The sequence below is a fragment of the Hyperoodon ampullatus genome (genome assembly GCF_949752795.1).
Source record: "Hyperoodon ampullatus genome assembly, chromosome: 4".
NCBI lineage: Eukaryota > Metazoa > Chordata > Mammalia > Artiodactyla > Ziphiidae > Hyperoodon > Hyperoodon ampullatus.
In genome coordinates this window covers 134313399-134337071 of record NC_136917.1, presented here as the reverse complement: position 1 = coordinate 134337071, position 23673 = coordinate 134313399, and the positions used below count along the sequence as shown (strand labels likewise).

General features: G+C 43.5%; 1 protein-coding gene and 1 pseudogene across 2 annotated transcripts in view; one reads left to right on the top strand and one right to left on the bottom strand.

Annotated features, from left to right (window-relative positions):
• The window catches only part of LOC307052211 (3-oxo-5-alpha-steroid 4-dehydrogenase 1-like), a 40019-nt pseudogene extending 23693 nt beyond the window's left edge, over positions 1 to 16326 (top strand). Inside the window, exons 4-6 of the transcript in view lie at positions 1289 to 1515; positions 7167 to 7247; positions 15470 to 16326. The product of the transcript in view is annotated as a 3-oxo-5-alpha-steroid 4-dehydrogenase 1-like (transcript). The remainder of the gene's footprint in view (positions 1 to 1288; positions 1516 to 7166; positions 7248 to 15469) is intronic.
• Positions 1 to 23673, bottom strand: part of ARL15 (ARF like GTPase 15) — a gene marked incomplete at its 5' end in the record, with an annotated part of 422400 nt that overhangs the window by 384572 nt on the left and 14155 nt on the right. The window lies entirely within an intron of this gene.

Below are 23673 nucleotides of genomic sequence, written 5' to 3'. Positions count from 1 at the left end.
AATTTCTTTATTTTATTTATTTTTGGCTGTGTTGGGTCTTTGTTGCTGCGAGCAGGCTTTTCTCTAGTTGCAGCGATCGGGAGCTACTCTTTGTTGCGGTGCACAGGCTTCTCATTGTGGTGGCTTCTCTTGTTGTGGAGCATGGGCTCTAGGTGTGTAGGCTTCAGCAGTTAAGGCACGCGGGCTCAGTAGTTGTGGCTCGTGGGCTCTACAGCGCAGGCTCAGTAGTTGTGGCGCACGCATGGGCTTAGCTGCTCCGCGGCATGTGGAATCTTCCCAGACCAGGGCTCGAACCCGTGTCCCTTGCATTGGCAGGCGGATTCTTAACCACTGCGCCACCAGGGAAGCCCAACACATTTACTTTTATACCTTGGAAGTTTTCAGCGTGTCTGTCCTGTATACATTCCATTTTGGTCTTGGCTCATTTCAGATTACGGATCCCAAATATGTAAGAAGTATGGCTTTTCTCTCCTTAGTTAAGTGCTTAATCAGCTGCTTTTCAGCAACGTTAGAGGCATACAGAAATAAAAGTCATGTCAACTACCTATCACCATCATCTCAGACATTCACCCATTATCTTTAGTTTCCTCCCCTACTTTGTTTTACTTAAAACTTAGCATTTCTTTTCAACAGGTACTACTAAGTTTTTCATGTTTGTTTATGTTCTTTATTTACAATTCACAAGATTTTTTTCCCCTCCCTGTTTTAGTCTGCTTGGGCTGCTATAACAAATTATGATAGAATGGGTGGCTTAAACGACAGATATTTCTCACAGTTTTAGAGTTAGAAGTCCGAGATCAGGGTGCCAGCACAGTTGGGTTCTGGTAAGAGCTCTTTCCCTGGCTTATGGAAGGCTGCCTTCCTGATTCACAGCACAGGGAAAGAGAGAGAGCAAATTCTCCGATGTCTCTGCTAAGGGCTAATCCCCTCACAAGGACCCCACCCCCTCACGACTGTATCTAAACCTAATTTCCTCCCAAAGGCCCCATCTCCAAACACCATCACACTGCGGGTTAGGGCTTGGACACGTGAATTCTGGGTAGGAGCACAAATCTCTCCACAGCACTCTCCTTTAAGCACAGTTTTCATTTGCCTTAGAATTAGTCCACAGCAAGAGCTTCTTCATTAAATAAGCAGAGATGAGCACCTGTATGGTCCCGGGCCCAGGCTAAGTGCTAGGCAATCGAGGATGCCCAAGCACCATTCCTGACATCAACAGTCCCGGTGTTCTCAGCTTCTAGTGGTAAATAACACTGTTGTGTTGACTTCCCGTGGTGCCCACACTCAGATCTCCCGTCTAGGGAAGCACAGCCGGCTGACAGCCTCAAGCAGCCACAGCTGCAGGCATTCATGCTGAGGCGGTACTTCTGCTGGGCGGCTGCCAGCCAGTGCCCGGGCACTCAGAGGTCCTGGAGTCGGGCCTTTCCTGCGCATCACGGGACTCCTCAAACAGGCAGCTTTGTTCAAGGAGGTCCCGCCAGCCCAAGCAAGACTTTCCCGGAACCTCGCTGCAGTGTAAATCTCTTCCTCCCTGGTCGTCCTCCTTCCCGCTCTCCGTGCACAGGACTCAGACACGCAGCATGGTCTGAAGGCTCTCCCTGCTTCCTCCTGTCCCCTCCTCCTCATCTTTCACTGGCATTTCTCTACTTTTTCTCTGGCACTCCTAATTCCAATTTGGCGCCTGCTTCCCAAAGGACCCCCCCATCAACAACAACAACAAAAATACTAACAAAGTAACTTCAGATAAACAACAGAAAGCATGTCTAGCCCCAAGTAATCTATCCATCTAACTGGGGATAAATGTCACCCAATTTTGTTTTGAGATGGCAAATATCATATACAAAATCCAGCATCTTGAGGGAAAACATAAAATACATAAAAAGATACTCAGCTGAGACAAGCAGCTAACACAAGTGAGAAAAGGAATAAAAAAAATGTGCTTTTTTTTAAGTTCAAACTAAGGCAAAACTGAAAACGGTGCTCACACCAATGTAACTGAACAGATAGCTACTGAGCATCTACTGTGTGCCAGATGCTGTGGAAGGTACAAGGATAAGCACAGCTAGGCAATCTGTGGTCATATCTTTTACTCAGAGCTCTTGCTTCATTCATTCTAAACAATTTCCTTAAACTTCTTGTGCACACATATTCACACACCTCTGTGCAAGGGGGATGAGAAACAAAATCACCTTAAGTCTAAAATTTAAACCCTTCCACAGAAAATAATTTGGTCTTCAAAAGTAAACATCATTCCATTTCCTGTTCACTCTCAGAATCCCCTCCCTAGGCCTTCAAAGGGAAAAAGTCAAGATACTTCGTCGCTGAGTCTTTACGTTAGAAAAGTTCTTTAATGGTCATCTACATAGACACATCCCTATATTTCTGAATTACGAAATGGGCTGGCTCATGGCACTGGAGTCAACTGACAGACTCATGTAAAAAAAAAAAAAATTCCATAACACACTAACATTTTCTATATTTTTGTGTTGTGAAGTATATCATACATACAAAAAAGTATATGAAGCAAATATGTTGTTTAAAGAATAACTATAAAGCCAACACCATGTGCCCACCATTCAAGTTAAGAAGCAGAACATCACTAAAACTTTTTTTTTTTTTCGGTACACAGGCCTCTCACTGTCGTGGCCTCTCCCACTGCGGAGCACAGGCTCCGGACGCGCAGGCTCAGCAGCCATGGCTCACGGGCCCAGCCGCTCTGTGGCATGTGGGATCCTCCCAGACCGTGGCACGAACCCGTGTTCCCTGCATCGGCAGCCAGACTCTCAACCACTGCACCACCAGGGAAGCCCAAATCAGTAAAACGTTTAAAGCCTTTTCCTCGCCTCCACTTTCCTAGAGCAGAATTTCTCAGCCTCAGCACTGCTGACATTCTGGGCCAGATAACTACCAAGTGCTTACCCACTGTATTGCTGGATGTTTAGCAACACCCCTGGCCTCCGCCCAGTGGACGCCAATAGCATGCCACCACCACCCTCAGGAGAAGCAACCAAAAACGTCTCCAGCCATTGCCACATAGCCCCTGGAGGGCAAAATTATCCCCCCCATCGAGAACTGCTGCCCTAGAGGTAATGACATCCGAATTTTTACATTTCTTTATAATTTATCTGTCTATTTATGTAACCTTAAAACAATGTATTGCTTAGTGTTGCCGTTTTCAAACTTTGTAGAAATCAAATCATACTGCATGTATTTTCCTGTGATTTGTTTTTTAATCAACATTATATTTGTAAAATGTAACCACTGTGTATTATAGCTGTAGTTCATATATATTACTTTTAGTTTATAATGTTTGCTGCTGTATGGTATCCTATGAAATTAATTAAAATGCCACAATTTATTAATCCAATCTATTACTGATGGACATTTGCATTATTTCTAATATTTTCCTTTTATGAATACTTTTGCTGGAACTTTCTCTGCACAGGTCTTCTTATAATTACACAACAATTTCTCTGAAGTACACACCTAGGAGTAGATTTGCTCGGGTCACAGAACATTCTGGTACTCAACTTTATTGTTTTCTGAAGTGGCTGTATAAATTTATACTCCCACCAGCAGTGGAGGACAATTCCCATAGCTCCATACACTCTCCAGCATGCAGTTTTTTGTTTATATTTTCATGACATTTGGTACCGAAAAAATATACATTGCTTACCGTGTAAATGCCAATTCTACAGACAGCAAATGAGATCTGGATACATTCAGACATTCTCTACAAGATTAAAATAAGAGATTACAACTAAATGTTTGTTCCATAGAACTGACTTCTCCCCTTTTGTCTTGCTTCTCTCTCTAAAGAGAATCTGTTGTCTTTTGACACCTGCTTTATGAGCGAGTGGCTGAATTTTCTTCCTTTTCTTGGCTTTTTCTAGGCCAGCTCAAATAAAACAGAGATAATAAAGTGTGTAGCATAGTGCTTTATCATGGGACTATAGCAGATACTTCAATAGCATAATTTAAGGAATGTGATTTATTGTATTGGTTTGATTACATTTCTTTAAATCCTGCTCTAATATCTAATTTTCAATGATTAATTCTTTGACTGCTAGAAGTAGTTTTATAAGCACTTATTTTTTTTTAGTTCAATTCTTACTAGATCATAAATGTCTACAATGCTTACAGAAAAGTAACCTTTGTAAAAAAAAAAAAAAAAAAGTAAAAGCTCGTGGTTATACTAAGTTTTGAATCGGCTGAATTTAAAGAGAAGACTAAGGTCCCTGGTCTCAGAATATCAATGACAGCACTCAAATTAGAGTTCACAACTTCTCATTCCCAAATCAAGTTCAGGCCCCTAAAACTCATTTCCACTCACAATACCATGTATACCAAACACAAGTATTGATTTATTGCCTTTTCTTTAACTGGAGGAGTATTTTTAGCACATTAAATCAGTATGTAGTCAAAACAACTCTAACTTTATACAGTCCAACACTGTTATTATGGTTTACTGTTGTCAAGCAAAAGCTTCTCTGTGAAGTTTATAATGCCCAAGTCTGGCAATCATGGTTGTATCCGCTGCACCAAGAAGCAGAGACACAAGATCCCCGATTCCCAATGGTAGCCAAAAGGCTTCCAAAGAGATGTTCCTTCGTAAGAGAAGGCCAAAAACTTGTATCAGACTGATTCTGCAAAATGATCCAGCCTCTTCAGATGGCCATAAGAAACTAATTCTGTATGATTAAAGGAATTGGTAAGGAAAATATTGAAAGCCAAGGCTATATTGCATGGACATTCAAAATTAAAAATTACAGCAATGGAAAAACCAAACTCATGAGATAATTTGTTGTGTAAAGTTCTTAAACTCTAAACTTTCAAAAAGTTCCAGGTGCTACTGTTCACAAGAATGGCTGACGATTTAATATTGGGGATCATTTCTATCATTAAATGGTGGTATCATTACCACCGTGGCACTATTGGGTTTCTTTATTCTGCATAAAATACACTACTGGAAACACCCCAGGGCAATGCCACTGGCCTCCTCAGAGCTGAATGACAGAATACTCATTACCTTGCCCAACGTTTATTCTCCCTCTACCTTTGGAAATTACCCTGATTTTTATTTTTGTACAAAATGAATTATTTAACAACTCTCCCAGTAAGCTGGAAAGGTTATTTTCCCCAAGTGAAAGATAACTATCTTATTTTATGTCACCTGGAACAAGAGTCTATTTCCCCGCCATCCTTGGAGCTGGGGACTGTCGTGTGACTCAGTTCTCTGTAATGAGATGCATAAAGTGAAGGATGCGTAAAGTGAACTGACTCTAAGAAGGACCCTTTTACTGTTCTGCCTTTCCTACTTCTTTTTCTGCAATTGAGACTTCATGTAGCCCCAGCAGGGGCCTTAGATTGGGAGGAGCCCCGAGAACAGTGGACATGGGAAGTGAAACCCAAGGATGAACAAGCCTGGAGACTCAAAGGGCAGTGGAGCTGCCACACCAGCCTCCTCCAGACTGTGTACATGAAACAAATAAACCTCTAACTTGTTTAAAGACTATGTGTCTCTCTCAACCGACTAACCCTAACTGGTACAGAGCAATACTCTAAGAAATACTCAGTTTTAACAAGCGGGTTTCCCCGGGGCCTTAAAAGAAAGAGACCCAGCATTTGTCATTAGAGCTCTTTTGAAGAGCTTAACCTTAAAAAGCGCTTGACCTTTTAAAGGGGGGAGACGTATTTATTCTTCAGTTACTAAAAGCCTACTTTCCAATCCTTCCTTTTCACACTCCCAAAATGTACAAGTACTATTACTGGGATTGCCAAAATTATTACCCTTGAAAACCCTCAACTTATTTTGTGTCATTTTTTTCTCACTAGCCGTACTTCCTCCTCTCTAACCTCTAACCCTTACAAATACTGCCTTATCCCTGGACATCTGACCTCAAACCAAGCAGCACATCTATTGCTCAAACTCCAAATTCATTCTAACAGTAATGTTCTCGGGAATGGCCTTCTTTACTCTCATTAGAGGGAGTCGAATAAAAAGAGATATTTAAAAGAATAATGAAACTTCTTTGGGTCATGTTATAGGAAATAGTTATAAATTTTAAAGTTCATATTCTTTCCGTATATAGATGCTCTATTGGCAAGAATCCATTTTAAAAACCCAGGAAACAGGGGCTTCCCTGGTGGCGCAGTGGTTGAGAGTCCGCCTGCAGATGCAGGGGACACGGGTTCGTGCCCCGGTCTGGGAAGATCCCACATGCCGCGGAGCGGCTGGGCCCGTGAGCCACGGCCGCTGGGCCTGCGCGTCCGGAGCCTGTGCTCCGCAACGGGAGAGGCCACAACAGTGAGAGGCCCGCGTACTGGAAAAAAAAAAAAAAAAAAAAAAAAAACCCAGGGGACAGAATGCATAGCTTGGAATGAAAGATGAGTAATCATCCCCAAGGAAAGAATGGATCTCTACCCTAGATAAACTCTGACCCAGTAGCCTCTATATCAGCATTCATAAATCTCCATCTAGACTCACCTGAGGAAGAACGAAAGGATATTATTTCAAAAGCAATAACCTTCAGAATAATCTCACCTTCTTTGCTGCCTCATCTGATGAAACTGCAGAAAAGAAGTGCTGTCAAGAGCAAGTCACAGATTGGTTAAAATCTGTTAAGACAGGGCTACAGAAAAAAAAAAAGTCTAATCCAGAGAAAGAGAAAATGAATACTCAATTTGAAATTAACATGATTACTTACATTTTACTGTCGTTTTCCCTAAGAAATTTCAAAAGGTAAGCATGAAAATAAAGGAGAAAAAAAATCTTCAACAAGACAGCAGAAAATACTACACAGTCTGGAAAAAACTTGATTTCAAGGTATAACAAATTTCTGTTCCATCAGGGGATGAAAAAACACATTAATTTTCTTTTTCTAAAGGAGCTGTTTTTAGAATATTTTGATGTGCCATGCAATCCCTCATTCTGATATAGGGCAAGGTGACAGTCATGTTTCCTAATTTTCTCCTCTGTAATTTTGCGTGTGATGAAAATAAAAGGTTAATATAGCCAAGTCAACGCTTCTGAGTACCGCGAGTGTGTGTTAGAACTGGGGTGACAAGATGGGGGTAGGGAGAGCAGTAAATCACCTTCAAATGAGGCCCATGTCTGGATCAGCTACTCCCAAGTAAAGCTAAGATCTAGCATTTTCTCTTGACAGAATCCCAAAACAAGTGGGCTGGAGGCAAAGGTGCAGGATTTGGGAAACTGTGGAGAGAAGACCAGTTCAGTGCGTTCCAAGGTGCGTAGGTGCTCCAGAGTCCTCAGTGGGTGGAATCATCTCTGAGTAAAGATTACGTCCGTCATTATGCTATAGTCACTCCTCCAGACACAGAAACAAACCCTTGGGAATGCCATGGACTTCAGAACCCGCATCGCCTTCTGTTAGTGCAGCCACTGAAAACATTAACAGTGAATTATTTAACAACTCCCTTGGCACACTCGAAAGGTTACTTTCCCCACTGGGAAATAAGTTAACTTTTCTAAAAAACTCAAACTTGTATTTACAAAATAAAATGAATTTTTGTTTACAAAACGTGGAGGAGTTTGCTCCTCAACATCTACGGTATAGCTTCCTCAGACTAGGAAAAAGGATAGTGATAATCAACCTGGAAAGAAACATTTACGTCTAAAGCAAAACTAGCAAAACTGGTCTTTCGGCATTTTCCAAAATGTTTTCAACTATAACAGTACCACCATCATCCCAAGAGCATCTATACTTCCCAAGCAATCTACAATTGTCCAGGGATGAAGTATGTAAGGGTTCAACCAGTGATCCAAAAAGGAATCACTGCCCTCACCTGTTAAAAAATATCTTCAGCACATATCTCTTTGTGAAATTCAAACGCAAGTATTTGAAAAGACATCTAGCAGAAATAGTCTCAGAGATTTGAAAAGTCACGTAGCAAAAAAAATCAAACACAAACATAAACAGTCATATCGGAATCTATAGATCTCAAGCCAGCAAAATTTTAGCCAATCTTCTGCAAAATGGCACTAAAAGTCATGTGTAATTTCTAAACAAGAGCAGAAGCTTGGCTCAATACTGAAGATAAGAACAGTTCTCCTTCTGAAAATTCTGATTAAAGAAGAATTGGAAGCAGGAAAGAAATGCCCTTCTAATTTACCAGATTAAAATAATTAGTTCAATTCACCTTGGCAAATTTATTCCTTTTACTTTTTGTCATGAACTGAGGATAAAAAGAAATTTCAATCCAAGAAAAAGAAAAAAATTTTGCTGAGCATCACTAATGTGTCAGGCATTGCTAGGCAAGCAGATATTAGACATACAACGATAAATAAGACCAACCCTGGCATCAACAGTCTTCCAGCTCAGGAGAGAGCAGTTATTTAACAGACCTGTGACAGAGAACGGCATGATAAACATGTCCAGCATAATGAGAGGTCCCCAAATAGTCTTAAAAGATTGGGAGTTAGCTAGGAGAAAGGGAGTAATGGAAGAAGAAAAGATCATTCCAGATGAAAGTGACAACATGAATAAAAGCAAGAAATATCACAGGATATGCAAGCATTTGAGGGATACTGGTATATGCCTTAAATACCCTCCTGTACTTTTAAATAATCACTTCTCAATCAGATGTTAGTTACTGATATTTGTTGACTGTCTACACACTATCTAAAATTCATTCATGTTAAGATTTTTAATTTTAAGGTTTATCATTTTAAGATTTATCTCTAACTCACTGCCAAACGAAGCTCCATTTGTGAAGGAGCAAGCATGCTGGTCACATTATAAAGCCTGCTCTGCCTCCACACACTTGCAGATAAAAAGACCCATAAGCAAGATAGCCACAGCTGATTAAATTAGCAGGCTGTCCCGTCCTCCAGCTAGCCAACAACCACGGAGGGGCCCAGCAGGAAGAGCTAGGCTAGCCTAGACCAATCATTCTCGCTCTCCAAAATATGAATGGAAAAGTACTGAGAAGATAAAGCAGTTAGCAGTAGGACGTGAAGCTGAGAGAACACAAAAAACAAAGGCATTAAGTAACTTTATGACCATGAAGAATCACAGGAACCTAAATGTATGAGGAAGCTGAAAGTATGAATAAAGGAAACTATACAGAAAAGATATACAAAGCAGAGAAGAATACCCTTGCTAGTAATCTCAAGAGAAGTGGACCCAGAGAGATACAGGTATGTGAGGAATGGCTGAATGCAGTTGCAGAGAATTCTGTTTCTGAGTGAAAAAATGATATATTCGCCAGGTTCCTTTGCAGCTAGGTATAGCAATGTGACCAAGTTCTGATCAATTAAATATAATCAGAAAGTCCCAAAAGTCTCCCATGAGGGAGGTACACTCTTCTGCCCTTTCTCCGTCCTGCTGCCTGGAATGCAGAAGTGATGGCAGGAGCTCTGGCAGCAATTTTGAACCATGAGCTTAGAGTCCACACACAAAAGCAAAAGCATCTTGGGGACCTAATGACTTCTGGAGTTACCTACCTGAGGAGGGGGGAAAAGAATCTATCTTGTTGGGACTTCCCTGGTGGCACAGTGGTTAAGAATCTGCCCACCGATGCAGGGGACAGGGGTTCGATCCCTGGTCCAGGAAGATCCCACATGCCCCAGAGCAACTAAGCCCGTGCACCACAACTACTGAGCCCATGCACCGCAACTACTGAAGCCCGCACTCTTAGAGCCCATGCTCCACAACGAGAAGCCACCGCAACGAGAAGCCCGCGTACCACAACAAAGAGTAACCCCTGCTCACCACAACTAGAGAAAGCCTGCATGCAGCAACAAAGACCCAACGCAGCCATAAATAAATAAATATTTATTTTTAAAAAAATCTATCTTGTCAAAGCCACTATTTTCCAAACAATTCCAATCCTAATTGATACAGTGGTTGAGACAACGTCATCTCAGCAAGAGGGATAGTCCCTTAAAACAGTTAATGGAAGAGTGATGTGTTCTGATTTACAGTGGTATTATTATCCTCAATTTAGAGATGGGGAAACAGATACCAGCTGTAGTAATGTGACAGAACCTGGATTTGAACCCAAATCTTTTGGACTTGAGAGCCCATACTTTTAATCATTAAGAACAAATGAAGGCAAATGAAGTCAAACAAACTGTAAAGCAGGTTCACAAGTATTTCAGAGTTCAACAAATATTCTGACTACTAAAGGCCAATAAAAACCCATGCTGAATGCAGTATCTCTGACCTACCACAAATAACACTTTTGACAAGTCCCTGTGACCTTCTAGACAGAAAAGCCTTTTCCCAGCTAGAGTATTCTACTCTAAGTACCTAGGAAAAGGTATCTGGGCACCAGAAACTGAACACAGGCACCAGCCCCCTCATGCATAGCAGAGGTCTGCCAAATTCTGATTTGTAAGGAGTGGAATAGATTTTTAAGAGTACAGAGGATTCTCGGAGACATGAAGTATATTTTTTAAGGTGGAAAGAGGTCTTTTCTTTAAGGTGGTAAGAGGTCTTTCTCGTTAACTTTAAGCAAAAGAATTTTCCATACACGTGACAATTAGAAGAGCTCAGCCTTAGTATTACAACTTCCAGGCTCCTGATGCCCCTGAGATGTTTCACTGCTCCATGCAGTAAGGGTGGGATGGAACACCAAGCCTTTTGAAGGGTTCAAGGATTTTAGATGGCCAAGATGAAGGCACCAATGTACTTGGCATGAATCTTCATATCTGCGCTGAGCATCTCCTTTGTGCCAGGCAGGGTCCTCCTTGCTGGAGACTAAGCAGTACACAAGGCTCAGAAGCCTGCACTCTAGTCAGGGGTGGCAGGCAAAAGCAAAAATAAATCAAGGTAGATGGTGATAAGTGCTATGAAGAAAAATAAAATAAATGAATAGAATGTTCAGGAGGCAGTGGATTGGGGGTATTACTAATTTTGAAAGCAGATGTGGTAATTCTAACAACATTATGGACGATCAAATAAGGGATCCCAGAAAAGCTTTCAGCAACTTAACTCTGAAAATCCCCGGCATAAGCAAACGCAGTATTCTATCCTGAAAAGTCAAAGCACCAGACACTCAATTCAACAGTTCACAGATACTAAGAAGCGATCAGGCAGCCATTAAGTGCACAGAGTTGGGTGTCAGACTTCCTTAAATCAAAACCCAGCCATACAACTTACTATTTCTGGGGCCCTGGGTGAGGTACTTAACTTCTTTGCATCTTAATTTGTTATTTGTAAAGTAAAGATAACAGTACTACCTATCTTAGAGGGTTCTATGAGGATTAAGTGAGTTATAAGAGAAAACACAGTAAGCTCCAAATTGGTGTTTGCTTATTTTTTTAATTGAGTGTCTGTGTTCCAGGCACACAAATTCATCTGAGCATCTGCACTAAGGGGCCGAGGACACTGGAGGCCCCAGGAGATGCACTCTGCTATCAGCTTCTCTGGACACCCTTGATTCTGGCCTTATTTCGTACTCCTGGTGTCTCTTCCTGCGGCCTCCACATTAGAAATGTGACTTCTCGTTGCAATCACTGAAAACCAGGACGCTAAGCCTGAGATTCCCCAAAGGAAGAAACATCCCAAAGCATAGGGCTTAGCTCCCAGCACTTTGCCCACACAGACCCGGAACCAGAGGCAAAGGGGAAACCCATTCATTTTAGCCAGACCTCATATTACTGTCCACCTAGGCAATTTACATCTACGTTTAAACCGAAGAGGTTTTAGTCTACCTTATGTAAAAATTTATTATTCAATTATCACATTTTAATATTCAATATTATTAATGTTTCATGGATATTGTTTTATAATGATAGGCATCCAGTTTGTAATGCATTGCTCACTAGACACTCAGGAGCACCATTATTTAGAATCATAAGGAAAATTATATTTTTTAATTCTCCAGAACATGGAGTTATCCTCGTGTTCCCTCCCTCTCCTTTTGGATATAATCAAATGAGTAACAACTTTTTGGCACTGCCCTTCTGGTTAGAAAACCTTAGAAACTGTCATTTAGGGATTGTGTCTTTGAACATTTTTAAGCTTCTACCTTGAGCATGATGCTTATATTGTCAAACCTATATTTAAAGTCCTCAAAATATTTAAATGGTCAAGCCCTTTTACTAGATCAATAGCTCCATCTTAACTTATAAAAAATTATTGTACCGCCCAGAAAGAAACACTGGTTACAGGAGAATGTGGTCCAATCGTTTAAAGGATCAAAAAACCTCCTATTGGTTTATGACTTGGACAATCTAGACTTGCCCTCTGGTTTTTCTGACCATGGCAAGGGAAGAAAGGGAAGTGTGAGCTTTGAGTTTAGACTGACCTGGGTTCAAGTCGTTCAGGGTGTGACCATATAAAACTTAGCCGCCCTGAACTGCAACAGCTGGTTCTCAGGCATGAAAAGAAAGGACTACTACTAATACCACTAACCTTACTGGATTAAGTAAGCAAGCTTCGGGGGCTTGGCAAGGAGAAGGCATCCTAACTCGCTGACGCCCAGACCAAGCCACCTACATCTAGTGCTGGGACATGGATGAGTTTCACCAACAGGTCCTCCTCCCGGCTGCCCTCCCGCCCCGTATAATCCAGGCTCCCTGCAGCAGCCAGAGCAAGATTTCAAAACGTAGATCAGGTCCTATCACCTCCTGCTTAAAACCACTGATTAGTTTAAGAGTAATTTTAAATGAAACTCGACTTCACTACCACAACCTCCCAGGCCCCCAGCATCTTGCCTGGCTGCCCTCTGGACCGTGGCTTCAGGACCAATTTCCCTGGGCCACTCAGCACCTGAGACCCGTAAACCTGAAACTTATATGAACAGCCACAGCACTTTCACCTGCTGAAGACAAATGACCCCAGTTGAAATGGTCAGGGAACTACTGGGGGTCTTCTGTGAAATCCCAAGGCCACCCGTGCCCAGCTTGGCTTGCTGGGATCTCACTACTTTTGGTTCCTAAGGAATCAGCCTATTTCTCTTTTCTTTTTCAAGGGACACTACTTTTCCTGAGTCTTGTGGATTTTCTCCTTATCCCTACAGTCTGGCTGCCAAGTGGCACAAACCCTCCCTCATTTCCTTGCTGTTCACATCCTTGCTTCTCCAAAGGTGTGCACACTGGCCCTTCTGGTACATGGCTTTTACTGCTAATTTCTAAAGAGAACAGACAGAGATGGGGCAGTTGGCATAAAAATCTAATAAGGAAAGTCTGCACACTCACTGCCCTTGTTTCTGATTGTGTGAATAAGCAAGCCTCTTACATTCTTATCCTCTACCTGGGAGGGTAGATCGCTCCAAACTCCTCTTCACTCTCAGGCCAGAAGGTGGAATCACAACAACAACAGGGTGAGGGGCCCACCCAAACCCACTCCTTTTGGGGGAGTAATTGGCATCTCTGCAGGCAGAGATCCTAGTCAGTCAAGCGTTCCTTTAAGATGGTGAAAATTTCTAGTAAAGGCAAATGAAACCATACCTATTGAAATCGAATGCAGCCACACACAATATAATTTAAAAGAAGGGCTGTGATTATGTTTTAAATCACAGGAAAGAAAAAAAAAAAGAAGACATTTATTAGGAGACTACTATGTGCTGGGTGTTTTACACGTTCACTCAGTCCTCACAACTAGAGCAAGGTGGGTATTTCTAGGCCTATCTTTCAGATGGAAAACTGAGGGTTACCAGCATGTGGCAAGTAAGAAGCAGAACTTAGATTTCCGCCCATGTCTGATTCTAAACCTGTGGTTTTCAAACTCTGCTCCCAGATTCGGTTCCAAAGAGGCAGCTGGATATTTGAGAAATTTTTTTTTAAACGAAACTGAATTTTTATTATCTTAGAGACTGAAATGAAAAAAAATACATATTCAAATATACTGTACATGAAACTTTAACACACTAGAGAATGCCCACACATTAACTTGTGCTGCCAGGGTGATCTTCTTTTGGCGGGCAGGGTGGGGAGGTAAACTCAGAATAAAACCTATATTCTGCCTTCTGATTGAAGAGTAATTTAGAATTGAGCTACTTTAATATCTGTAACACTTGCAACTATGATTCTATGAGAATCTTGTTCTTCCTTAACCTCACACAAAAAAACAAAATGTATAACTGAATGAACTAGAAGATGAACCTTCAGTTCTCATTCATCTAAATGGATCGAAATGAAATTCATCCACATCTAAATTCAGTTCTGTGTTTATCAAAACAGCTTCATTGTCCTCAATGATAATATACATCTATAAAACACATAAGTAAATATCATGAGCATAAATCTGTAAAAATCACATATAATAAAATATCACATTTGTTTTATATATCTGAGTTCTGCATAAAATTGGTTGGAAAAAAAAGAATTCCAAGATTAAATGAAATCCACCCCTACATCACAATGATTTTAAGTAACTCATGGTAAAGTGAGGTGAGATTGCTTGATATATTAGGACCAACTGGTAAGTAGGCAGAAAGTTGAGAGGAACCTTGCCTCTACTTCTCCTTCTTACACAGTGCATGAACCCCTTCCATAATGTCCCTGACAGGTGGGGAACAGCTTCTACTTTGTCGTTTCCTATTCAAGGCAGATGAATAAATCTTATAAGAAAGTTCCTGCTTACCCTGAACCAATACCTACGTTCCTATAATTTTGACCCTCTCATTGTAGTCTGCCTTCTGGAGACTCAATACAGGATATTATTTATATCCTTCTAATAACCTAAGCCACTGATCACACTGCCTCCTTCTTTAAAGGTATCCTGCAAGTACAAAAACCAGGGCTTCCCTGCTGGCGCACTGTTTGAGAGTCCGCCTACCGATGCAGGGGACATGGGTTCATGCCCCGGTTCGGGAAGATCCCACATGCCGCGGAGCGGCTGGGCCCGTGAGCCATGGCCGCTGAGCCTGCGCGTCCGGAGCCTGTGCTCCGCAACGGGAGAGGCCACAACAGTGAGAGGCCCGCGTACCGCAAAAAAAAAAAAAAAAAAAGTTTCCAAAAACCAAAACTCTGATGTCAGTGAAAAATAGTGAAATACTGCCTCTCTTCTTCAAAGAGGTAAATCCTACTTTACTAGTCCAGAGGCTGGCAATCTACAATCCATGGGCCAAATCTGGCTCACTGTCTGCTTTTTGCAAATAAAGTTTTAGTGGAACACAGCCACGTCCATCTATGGCTGCTTTTGTGCAACAACGGCAGAGGTGAGTAGCTGAGACAGAGACCATATGGCCTGCTGAGCCTAAAATATTTACTAGCTGGCCCTTTACAGAAAAAGTTTGTGCACCCTGTTCTAATCCATCATCCACTGTTTTTCCACAAGCAAAGAACTGTGTTGCTTTCAATGTTACAGGCTATAGTGAAGTAGCTAAAAGATTCATCCCTGTATTGTCTACGATGCCCACGTCCCCACGAAATTAAGCATTGCTCAATAAGTATTCGTGGGCTGCTTCGGGGCCGCCAGGGCGGGGCTGATTCAGCCACGGGGCTTTGGGGGCGGCGCAGACCTCAGGTAACCGCGCCTCCCGCCCCACCTCCCAGAGCGGCCCTGTAAGTGGCCGGTCGCGGCCGGGCCCCAGAGCACGCCTGCCGTCCCCCGCAGTGGAGCTGGCTGAGCCGTTCCTGCTGAACGCGCTCGCCTACCTGGAGCGCGCCCCGGGCTTCCTGTGCTACATGCTGCTGAAGCTGGTGGGCTGGCCCTACGGGCGCCACGCGTTAGCGCGTTCCGCCTTCCGGCTGCCCGCGCAGGCCGCCTGGGCGGTGCAGGAGCTGCCCTCGCGGGCCCTGCCGCTCCTCAGCAGGCCGACCTCCCCGGCCGAGCGCCTCAACCACTGGCCCAACTGCATCCTGCTGGCCATGTTCCTCGTCCGCTATGTGCAACGGGCCTTGATTTCCCCCTTTTCAGATCCGTGTTGGAAAACCCACACCATTGTACGCCTTTATATTGGCATTCGTATTCTGCACCTATAACTGGCTACTTGCAGAGTAGATACCCGAGCCAGTATGCAGTGCATGCTGACGACTGGCTCACTGACCCCTGATTTCTAACAGGTTTTGTCGTGTGGTTGACAGGCATGGTGATAAACATCCATTCAGATCATGTCCTAAGGAACTTCAGGAAACCAGGGGAGACTGGATATAAAATACCAAGGAGGGGCTTGTTTTAATACATCACTGCAGAGAGCTACTTCTAAGAAGTCGTCCAGTGGTGCGTCTATGCCCTCGCCAGCTGGTCCATTCAAGGCTAGGCTTTCGCTCTGTTCACCTTCTGTGTCCTGTTCACAAGGGCTCAGCAGCATCACCAGTGGTACCATGAGATATTTGAAGATTATCCAAAATTCAGAAAAATGATGATTCTGTTTTTAAGTTCATTGTCAATGGAATTATCTTCAACTTGAAGCTTTCGATGATGTTTCTCTTGGGATTATATAAACAAATTTATGTCTCTGTAATTTTTCTATTTCATCTTTTTCAAGATTGCTCAAGGGGTTTTTTCCCCTAGCAAATTTGTATGCTACCTAATAACAGTCTAATTAAACTGAAATTGCAGGTTGAACTATGATGCTGCATACCAGGTCAGGTATCTGGTACTCTGTGATTGCGGCTGACCCTCCTCTGATTTTGGGTTTGCCTCTATGGACCAAAACGTTTCTGTGCTGCTTACACAGCCCCCTACAGCAATGGGTTTAAGGTCAAAGGCAATGTCGCCCCCTCCTCCCCACGGAGGCATGTTCTGTCTTTGTGTCCCTTTCATCCCACTAGGTCGGAGAGGCCTGGGTACCCACAGTGTACCCACAGCCTCTCACTGTTGGGTGCTGGGCAGGCAGAGAAGTTGTGCACAGAGAAAGGGGGCGCCCATCAGAGGCTGGTGCAAAGGGTCTCTGGCACCTGCTGCAGCCTGGTCCACCAGGTGACTTCACTGGCAGGACAGGGCACTGGGGGCATTCTTAAGGAGCAGTCTGCTGTGTCCCCCACAAAAGGGACTTATTGGAGGCCCTGGGCTAGGAGCACAAAGGTGCTGCAGGGCACCCCTCCCGTCTTGGGCCACTCGCCACTCGCCATCAGGAGTCTCTGGCCTGGGATGGTTTTTCTACCTCCTTCTAGGTAGAATTAGAATTTTTTTGTAAGGCACTTTTTAAGTACCTCTCAGTACCGCAAAACTATAACTTGAAGCAGAATTCCTTATTTTAGATGCGCTCAAAAACTCCACGGAGATAAATGGCAGTAATAAAATGTACTACTTATTGCCAGATATGTAAAAGAAATCTCCCCACTAGAAAGCTGTTGAATCTCTTGACCCCTCTGTGAAAATCTAACGAACACATGGTAAAGACCCCGCCTCTCCTGGGAAGGCACTGCCTCTGTTGCTGCCCCATTTATAGAGGTGGAAACTGAAAGAGGAAGTGGAGAGAGTCCATGTTCACTTATGATTGCTAAGGATGCTAGGTGGCAGGGGCCTTCAGGACACACCTGATGCTGTGTCCTGTATGTTGTCCAAATGCCACTTTTGGGCAAGGAGCAGGCCCTCCTGCCCCTGCACCCCAGGCCCCCGGGGCACCCCATCAGCTCCCTCCCACCCTTCTCCTGGCTCACCTTCCCAACCAGGGGCTCCCCGCCACGAGTTTTCATGTAGGAACTGTATTCTCCATGTTAGTGGTTTTTAGTCTCTTAGCGTTTTAGAAACATTTTCAGATGGTGGTTGTGCTTCATTTTAACTAAAAATGGAATGCTTTCGCAGGGAAATTTTTATGATCAAATAGTCTTTGGCCCTTTTTCTGACTGACTAATTACTTGAAACCATAAAACAAATATTTAGGATCTCCTCTGGAAAACTCAAAGATCTGAGCAAGTCTTGACTTATTTGGGCCCCTGGGTTCTAGAAGGTGTACCTGGCCAGAAAGTTGCTTGTCTGAGAGCCAGAGAGGCTCACTGTGAATTTTACTTCCGTTGGTGCTTTTTTTATCTGAGTGACCAAAAGTCTGGGTTACGTCAGCATTTGATGCACGGTTACTACTTCACTGGCATGCACTGGATGGGTGACTGACATAGGAAGAGATATTGTTCTATCCTGCCTGCCTGTCTTCCGTTTGCTAAAAACTGTAACTTAGCAAATTATGGCAATTTGTTATGGTGTTAATTATAATAATTAAAGAGATTAATAAAATTACTGTTAAAAAAAATAAGTATTTGTGGAGTGAGGAAAGTTAGATAGGAAGAGGAAAGAGAAGATACGGGGGAAGGGAAGGCGAGTAGGGCTTTTCTTTTCCCAAAACTATTCTGACATATACCCTTCAAAACATTATTTTAAACCCTAGCAGATCCTCTTCTTGCTGTAACTAGGTATTTGAACACAGGGATGTACATCTGAATTAAAATAGAGGACCTAAAGTTACTATGTTTCATTTCAAGCAGATCAACACTGATTGAAATGTTGTTTAGTAAACAAAAGTCCTTGCTAATTTTGAATACCCAGGAAAATGCTACCCACCCACTTTTTTTAAATTGAAAGTTCTTTATTTTGATTTAACGTGAGACTTTTTTAATTGAAGTATAGTTGATGTACAATATTACATAAGTTACATGTGTACAATATAGTGATTCATGATTTTTAAAGGTTATACTCCACTTGTAATTATTATAAAATATTGGCTATATTTCCCATGTTGTATAATATATGCTTGTAGCTTATTTTATACATAATAGTTTGTACCTCTTAATCCCCTACTATCTTGCCCCTCCTCTCCTTCCCTCTCCCCACTGGTAACCACTAGTTTGTTGTTTATATCTGCAACCATACCCACTCTGAAAAGAATATTCATTTGCTGTTACTGCTGTTGTTTTAAAATCACTCACTGCAATAATATAAAGCAATTGGGATAAATGATCTTTGCCTCAGAGATGAACTCTTAAGGACTCTGGATTTGGGAAAAAGAATTGCTTTAAAACAGATGACAGATTCAAACCATCAATGAGCTTGTTAAATCTTCTTGATTCTTATCCCCAGCATTTCTTCACAATCATGCATTTTTACGTTGGTTTATTCAAGACAACTTTTGTACAAAGAATTAAAATATGCATCACTTCTTACACAGTTCTTTATAATTTCAACTTTTTTAGCAACTTGTTTCATTATACTTGTGGCTCTCCTAGGTAACAAAGAATCCAATTTGAAGAGCTTTAAAATCAGGAGCTGAAGATCTCACTTCTTGACATGGAAATCAAAAAAGAAAACTTTTACTGAGTCTATTTTATGAGACTATTCAAAGTGGATATTAAACACATAATTATTTACAATATAGTTCAGTAAGAAGTGAGTACTTATAAGTCAAGAAATGGAAAATATCCACCTACGGGTATTTTCAAAGATGACCAATAAAGTTAGGCATTCCCCCCAAATAAAGTCATATTTGGGAGAAAAGTAAAACATCACTAGCACAGGTATCTATTTCCCACACACTCAGGCTGCAAAAAATTTGCAGCCTGAATCCACAGAAATGATAGAGAACAGCGCCTCTTCAGGCTCATGAGGTACTGTAATCCTGCCCACAGCCCAAGGTCAGCTCACAGGGGCCCTGAAAAAAGTTAGGAAACCCAAAGGAAGTCCAGGAATGATCAAATAATCCTATCTCAATGACCGTCTTTAAAACACGCATCTCGAAAACCCAACAAATCATGGGGAAAATCATGTTACCTTAAGAGAAATATTACTGGTGAACAACATAGATGTACAATATCTCTATGTGAAATAAAACAGAGAGGAAAAGAATTTCAATCATCACAAGAGGTTTTCTACATCTAGCACAATGACTTGAAAAACAGAACCAGGCACATTCAGGAAACATTCAAAATGACGACATTATCCAATAAATCAGCTCACTGCTCTGTGGTCTACAACAGGGGTCTCCAACCCTGGGGCCACTGTTAGGAACCGGACCGCACAGCAGAAGGTGAGCTGCGGGCGAGTAAGCAAAGCCTCATCTGACTCTCCCCGTCGCTCACATTACCGCCTGAAGTAGCTGGCTGCAGTGATATACTGAAACAAGCCCCTCCTTGGTATTTTATATCCAGTCTCCCCTGGTTTCCTGAAGTTCCTTAGGACATGATCTGAATGGATGTTTATCAGCATGCCTGTCAACCACACGACAAAACCTGTTAGAAATCAGGGGTCAGTGAGCCAGTCGTCAGCATGCACTCCATACTGGCTCAGGTATCTACTCTGCAAGTAGCCAGTTATAGGTGCAGAACACAAATGCCAATATAAAGGCGTACAATGGTGTGGGCTTTCCAACTCGGATCTGAAAAGGGGGAAATCAAGACCCGTTGCACATAGCGGGCGAGGAACATGGCCAGCAGGATGCAGTTGGGCCAATGGTTGAGGCGCTCGACCGGTGGGGTCGGCCCCGCGAGGGCAGCTCCTGCACCACCTGACCCATCCGTGGAAAAACTGTCTTCCATGAAACCAGTCCCTGGTGCCAAAAAGGCTGGGGACCGCTGGTCTACAACATGCCGCCTTCTCAGGAAACATTCGTAAGGGAAGGAAGGGATAAGAGAGCTGGCCAATCACATGCTAGGAAAAAAGTTCTCACAAGCAGAAACTTGACTCTCAAACTGTTTGATTCCAACAAAAGAGAAGTTGAAAGTTCCAAACAAGAGTGTAATTCTACAGTAGGACCTCAGAAAACTTGCCCACTTAGTTTAAAGTAAGTTGGCTCATTTGACCAAACTTATGTAACAGCTGTAGGCAGAATTGGCCTGAAGAGATGTGGGCCACCCTCTGCCATGCCAGGACCTTTCACCCCTATAAATCAGAAATAGCTGCCACTTAACCCATCAACAAGCAGCTGCAATATCGTTAACCTAGTTACTCCGTACTATGTTTATTAGGTGGAGGCAGAAAGATTTTTGAAAAGCTAGTATTGGAAAAATGAATAGAATCAGATTGGGAACATTTTGGTGACAAAAGTACCATAAATCCTTGTTTTATAAAGAAAGTTCCAATTCAATAATAGCCAACACTTTTATCTTGCTCATGGTACTAGTCTCTCTACTGAATGCTTTATATATTTTAACTCAACTCTGAGTGGTAGGTACTATTATGCCCATTTTGTATATGAGGAAACAGGCACAGAGGCTGCACAGCAGGTAAGTGACGGAGCTAGAATGCAAATGCAGGGAGTCCGACTCCAAGGTCAGTGCCCTTAAATATTACTCTGTGCAGCCTCTCAGCCCAACCACTGACTTAGCAGCTATCTTGTGTACCTGTGTCAGGCTCTGGGGACACAAAGAGGCCCACAACCCAGCCCTGCACTGTGAAACACTGCTTTGTCCGGTAACAGAGATAGGAACCAAGGCCTGAGGCAGGGCTGTAGCTGGCCCATTAGCACCTCTGTGCCAGTGCACAATGGGGACCTTGGCAAGCTGGGCAGGGGCTGGACTGCAGGTGTGCTTGCCCCCTTGGCCGGGCACCTCTGTGTGGTGTCCCGTGAGCTTAACTGTCTACAGCAGCCCCAGGAGCAGCCCTGGAAGGAGCCTCAATTCAAGACTGCAAGAGAGAAGGCTTAAATTAGAGGAGGAGGGAAAAGGTGAACTCTCCAACCAAAACTTATTTCTACAACACAACGCTCTGTGATCACTTTAACTAGACAGAAGCCAGGCTCACACACGTCTTTGCAGCTTTATTAACAGTGCGTCCGGATTACTATGCGATTGTTCCGGACATGTCACATGCAGGTTAGCTCACAGGCTGCCCTGATAAAACAGCCCTAAGCAGGCTGCCTTCACAAAACCAACTCCTGGTCCCAACAAGCTGCCTGTGACTGGCTTTCGGTCCAGTGGGAAGGTCTGGGCTGTCCTCGTCAGCTTGTGGACTCGGCAGCTCGAACCACCAGTTCTCTGCCCTGGGAGACTGGTGCCAGGGGCTTTGAGGGACCCAAACTCCAGGCACCCTCCAAGGAGATGCAGCCCGTGTGAGAGAGACAGATGTCCACAGTGCGTCCCGTGAGAGAGCCCCATCCCCTCACTCACTGGGGACCAGGACTACTTTGCAAGTACAACCACTCGTAGTGGAAAAGCAGGCTGAGGGTCTTAAGAATGAGGTACTTGAGCTGTGGGTTTATTTATCTGAACTAGGACTCCCTCCTTGCAACACAACCAACTTGGGCCTCCCTTTTCCCATCTCCTTGACCAGGGAGCTGCTAGATCAAATTATTCTGGGAAAACATCCACCTGACTGCACCATCTTCCAGATCACGGTTACCCTTACCCCACGCTGCTCTGTGTCTCCTCTCCAGCAAGCCAGCCTCGCGCAAGTCCATTCCCTCCCCAGTCTCTCCACAGAGCCCTCTGCCCTGGGGTCGTGGTGGTACAGGTCGGGATGTGGTATAGTTAATATGCATTAATTATGCATATTGGTTAGGAGGGAGGGGTTTGAAGCAAGACTTCCTGGGTTCAAAGCCTGATTCTGCCACTTCCTAGCTGTATGTCCTTCAACAAGTTGCTTAATCTTTCCATGTCTCAGTTTTAACATCTGAAAAATAGAAATGATATCTACCTCATAGGGTCCTTAGAAAGTGCCTGCCAATATAAACGCTGTGAAGGGGTTTTCGTTGTTGTTGCTATGGTGACAGTAAGAGGGGATGGCAGAGAAAGAGGTGTCAGGCACTGTTCTGGAATACATGTGTTATTTTAGTTAATCCTCACAACAAACCCAAGAGGTAGTTACTCTTACTATCCCCACTTTACAGAGGAGGAAGGTGAGGCATTGAGAAGTTAAGTGATTTTGCCAAAGCTAGAGTGGTAGAGCCAGGCAGGCAGTTCAGCCCAAAGCCTGCAGCACTCAACTGTGAAACAAACTCTACACCCACAGAACTTCGTTAAATGCCCCCCCCCGACCTTGCTCAGTCCCTCAAGGTCACCTTCGAGGATCTCCAGGGCACTCCTCCTCCCCAACTCCTTTCAAGACTCCGGGCAATGAGCTCTAACATCTCGCTCTGTGTGCCTCTCCTTGTCAAGGACATTGGCCAACCTTCCCCTCTTTCACTGAGGATTTCTGAATCTGCCTCAGCCTTTTGCTCCAGCCCAAGTCCTGCCCTGGTCCTGCTGACTTCCCCAACCACAAGGATGCTATATCCAGCACCTGCGCCGTATTTCCTCTTTCACGTCTTAAGCTCCCCATCCTTCCCAGGGCCACGCACAGCCACGCACTGGAGACTCCCCTCCAAGAGCCACTCTGCAATCTTAAATTCATACACCCTATTGTCCCCTACAATGAGCTTTCTCTCCCTCCAGTTTTCTGAACAGTTGTTCCAAATAACTCCAATACTCCCGCTGCTCATCCGCATCAGGACCACCCATCCTTGCATCTTCTACTTTCTACTCACCCTTCCTTCCTTTTCACTAACTCAGAGCTCACGCCGGTCTATCACTTCAGCCATCCTCTTGCCAGTGTCCTAAATTCCTCTACCCCATTAACCACCCATTGACTCACCTTGGAAAAATCCCAACCTTTATCAATCTAACTGCCCACCTTCTTGAAACCAACACCCAAACAGCTACAAAGTCTGTGTCCCTGGTCATCATGGCCCTCATTCATCATTGTAGCTACTTCAGCTCAAACCCCTCCGCCACCATATTTCAGTCACGCTCAGCAAGATGACCTCACGTTCCACTTCGTCAGCACTTAATCATCTCAAGTTCGGTCCCCTTTAGAAAGGAAAGCCGCCACTCAATGTCCCCTCCCCCCTCCA